This window comes from Poecilia formosa, unplaced genomic scaffold, assembly GCF_000485575.1.
Source record: "Poecilia formosa unplaced genomic scaffold, Poecilia_formosa-5.1.2 Scaffold47, whole genome shotgun sequence".
Classification (NCBI taxonomy): Eukaryota; Metazoa; Chordata; class Actinopteri; order Cyprinodontiformes; family Poeciliidae; genus Poecilia; species Poecilia formosa.
Genome location: NW_006799986.1, coordinates 2,520,565 through 2,524,925, shown reverse-complemented (window position 1 = coordinate 2,524,925; position 4,361 = coordinate 2,520,565). Strand labels below are relative to the sequence as shown.

At 39.3% G+C, this 4,361-nt stretch overlaps 1 long non-coding RNA gene across 1 annotated transcript; it reads right to left on the bottom strand.

Annotated features, from left to right (window-relative positions):
* Positions 1-1,370: 1,370 nt before the first annotated feature.
* Positions 1,371-3,759, bottom strand: LOC103138182 (uncharacterized). The gene is made up of 2 exons (XR_001662153.1): positions 3,621-3,759; positions 1,371-2,229 (listed from the first exon to the last, which is right to left on the bottom strand). It is a non-coding gene; the product is annotated as an uncharacterized LOC103138182 (long non-coding RNA).
* Positions 3,760-4,361: the final 602 nt, after the last annotated feature.

The following is a 4,361-nucleotide window of genomic DNA, read 5'->3' as shown; positions in this document are numbered from 1 at the left end:
ATTTCACGGTGCGTCACCTTAAAACAGTCGCTGGTCGACATCATCCCTCAGAACCAACCGACATGTTCAGTTTTATCGATAATCTATATTTTATATGAAGTATCTATTCAGATATTCTGAAACACACTGAACTTTTCATTAAATGTAAGAGAAAATCATCAAATATGCATGAAGTAAAGAGAATAATTCTCTCTATGTGTAAGGACTCAAAGTAATATTCTAGTTTCTCTTTCTGGAATAAGTTACAAAGAAAACAGATCTTTTTCCCACGATGTTTAATTTTTTTGAGCTGACCTTGACTATTCATTTTTTGTGATCAAAGACTTTATAAAAAATGTATCAAGATGAGAAATTTGGGTTCCTTGTGTAACTGTTATGTTTGTTTTGTGTCGTTTTTGTGGAAACTATTTCTGGTACCTGATATTTTCATCCTGGTTTCTTATTAAGTAGCAAATATTTTTAAACTTTCTATTTTAAATCTTTGAACATTATTTTGTTTTGTGTAAATTGATTATTTTGTTAATTATTACAATGATGTATCAGGGCCATTGTAGATAAAAAAAAGGATTACATTCCCACCAAAAATTCAGAAATTTAGAGGTTAATCTCAGAAATTTTCTGGAAAAAAAATTATTCAAAAGCTGTAGATTTGCGAAGAAAAAATTTAAAATTTTGAGAAAAAGTCTGGCAGACAGTTTTTTGTCCTTATGAACTCAAACATGCATGAATTTTACGTTGTTTTTCTATAAAACCACCTGTAATTTGTTTCATGCATGTCCAGTTTTTCTAGAAAATTTCTGAGATTATTCTAAGTTGTGAAGTTTTTTTTTTCCCCTTTTAAATTTTGGAGCTTAAAATTGTCCTTATTTTTCTAGAAAATTTCTGAGATTAATTTAAAATTTTCTGAGTTCTTGGCAGAAATGTACTCCCTTTTTTCTCTCTACAAAGACCATAATTTACTGTCCTAAATTATTCATCTTTTAAACCCACATAAATCTCCCGGTGGTTTTATGCGCTTACTCACCAATCAGGTTTTGTATCCCGTTAAATGTGCTGAAATAATGCCAGTCCTGTGCTGAGCAGGATTTAACGATGCAGCCTGTCCAGATGCTGCTCGACTTCCACCTCCTCAATGAAATATTAACATCTGCTTTCACTTCGATGGCACTCCAGCTCCTGTGAGGTTCACTTAAAAATCCATACAGCCACTAACAGACTGAGGAAGTCGCGGCGCTGCTGACCTGCATGCCAGCCTGAGATCTTTGTGTCTGTCACAGGGATCTTTAACACTGCAGCTGAATTATTCACCAGCTGAGGACTGGATGCGTTTACTGACTCGCTTCTGTGTTCAAAATATCCAACAAGATTTTTGTTGCAAAGTGTTTTTTATTGCACTTCTAGCTGCTGTCTGGCTACAGTCATTTATACAGTAAAAAAACAGCTGCTGCCTCAACAACTTGTTCTAATTTCCTCCAAAAATGCATCATTTACTTGAAGTTTTAGTTAAATAAATTAGTTAAAAAATATGTTTAGGAAATTGCTGCAATGCATTCTTAGGTCGCCTCAACATTTTTTACAAAGCTGTAGAAACCTGCACATCCTGATGAGTCGGATAATAACACATACATATGACATCAAACATCAAACGCTGGAAACTGAACATAATCTGGACAAGTACAAATATTCTGCCAAAGTTAAAGGACTGGATAAACTTTCAGGCATGAATTCTCCATGAAAGTGTTCTTCATAACTAAACTCTCACATCTGAGTGCTGGCCTGGTTTTTTGTTAGATCTCGTAACATAAAAACGTATTTCTAGTCGGATGTCTGAAACTTCTCCGTTTTAAAATGCCTAAATAAATGAATTCCCTCTCCTGGAGGAAGCGCCAGCTCTTGAATCGTTGCAGCCTCACAGACGTCGTCACAGCAGGTTCAGAGTAACTCAGAAACTCACTAAATGAGAGATCACTTCCCCCTGATACTTCCTGCGTTTTGATGGATATAATTAAGGGGATTTGTTAATGTTCCAGACCACCAACGTACATTTGATCTGTCGTCAATGAATCCAACAGCAGAGCGAAGCGGGAAGAACAATTGTTGTTTTGTTGTTCTTGAACATGCTGCCAGAAACCTCCATTTTTCCCCCAGGACAGCATGCCTGTGCCGTCTGCCAGAGCTGTGCTTCGCTTTAATTCACTTAATCAAAACTCTCCCTCAGCACGCTCCTGACTGTGGGAAGAACAGGGATTATGAAGTCAAATCTGAGCTTTGTGGATGCAGACATTTTTTTCCAATTTCCGATAAAGGGAATTACTGTAAATGTTTCTATTTTTTCCTCTTTGCTTCGTTCCTTTTGTTTGCAAGATAATGCAAAGTAATATCCTGCGAACATTGTTCCTGAGGCTAAATCTTTTCACACAGTTGTGTAATCCTCATACCTTTGCAAAAAAGTATCGAATATTTTCCTATGCTATGTGCTAATCTGTGTAGTGCAGTTGGAGGGCTTCATCCTGACCTTGAAGCCCAAGAAGTCAGCATCTCTCCACACACACACACGCCTTTTCACTTCTTCATGCAGCCTGCGCTCACTTGCCATCAGTCCACATAAACAGCCTCATAAATGCCCCCATATTCAATAAAGAGCTGCTGATGAGAGCAGACATTCCTGCTGGACCCCATGCGGCGCCGCGCTGAATAGAACCTGGGTCTCCTGTCACTGCTGCAGGGGAACCTGGCAGCTCTTCTGTCCCTGCTGTCAGAGAGGCTGAAGCTTTGGGTCCGAGCCAGAACAGAGCCGCCCTCATCTGGGCTCAGCCGCCGCTGTCCCGGCATCTCACTGGACTCTACTGTCTCTGTGGACTCTACTGTCTCTGTGGACTCTACCGTCTATCTGGACTCTACCGTCTCTCTGGACTCTACCGTCTCTCTGGACTCTACCGTCTCACTGGACTCTACCGTCTCTGTGGACTCTACTGTCTCTCTGGACTTACTGTCTCACTGTCGTCCGTCTCAGTTCATCCAAGAAGCAGACACATACATCTTTAGAGCAAATCTATAAAATATAAAACTGTCTCTTCCTGTGTCTTCCTGAGCATGTTGGCGTTTTGGATCATTTCGCTCGGTTTGTTTCAGTGAAGGACTTTCCATTTCCCAAATCCAAATCATTGTTTGTGTTTTTTCAGAAACTTTACAGAGCAGATTAACAAAGATAAATAGAAACATAAACACACCATGTGGTGAGCATATGGTACGTTAGCTTTACTTAAGCTAGCATGCAGAGAATGGGAAGATGCAAAATGGCCCAGATTAAGGTTATTATACGTAACTAACAAAAATACTTTTTTCAGTGTTCGTTCCATGACCCAGTCGTTGTGACCTTACACCCTCTGATAAATACAGAAAAGCTGTGAAGTGCAAACAACCTAATAAAACTGCACTTCTTATGATCTTCTGACAGAGTTGTTTGTAAATCACTCCAGTCCTTATTTCTGCCAAGTCTTCCTACTTTTAACACGTTCAGGACAAAATGTTCATTTACCACCCAACGTTTCCCACCCACTAACAGGAACCATTAAAGACTGACGAAATTACAGGAAAACAGGGTTTTTCACTCGACATACCTGTGATCATCATGACGTAGAGCTGGGTCTGCTCTGCCAGTTCCACCGGAGATATCTCACAAACACAGAAGAAAATTTGGTTGCACTTTGGTGATCAAAGTAAACAGGATACATTGGCGGAGCTCCACTCAGCTACAACTTGGATCTGGAAGGGACATCAAACCCCAATCAGCCCCGTTTCAGCTCCAAGTTTAGGAATCAGTGATGTTTGGCTGGTTGTTGTGTTCTGTTACCTTTCTAACCAGTACTGGTAACACAAACTAAAACCCAAGTGCTCGAGCAGTTTGTGAAGTACTCTGTGTACAAATGATTTAATGGGATTTAAATTGCCAAAGAGGTTATATACCTTCACTAAATTTTTACCACATGGAAGCATTTTTAAGTCCAGCTTCATTGGAAACTCTGAGTTTCCAGCTTGGAATTGTGACTCCAAGGGATCCTGCTGCTTTTCTGTTACTTGCAAACATTAAAACTCCAACCGTGTGAAAGTGAAACACATTATTAAAGCATGTCATTCAACCAATCAATTAGTGCTTGGAAGGCTGAATTCACAGAAATGGAGCTGAAACTCCTCCAAAGCAAACATGTTTCAGCTGAGAGGCTTTTAGAAACCATGAAGGTCATCAGATTCATTCCTCATTCATTCCAACTCCATTAACTTAAAAACAGTCGTAATTAGCAGCATTAGCTCCTGATTAATACAGTACAACTCAATGATGAAAAATGTAAAGGATTCTCATG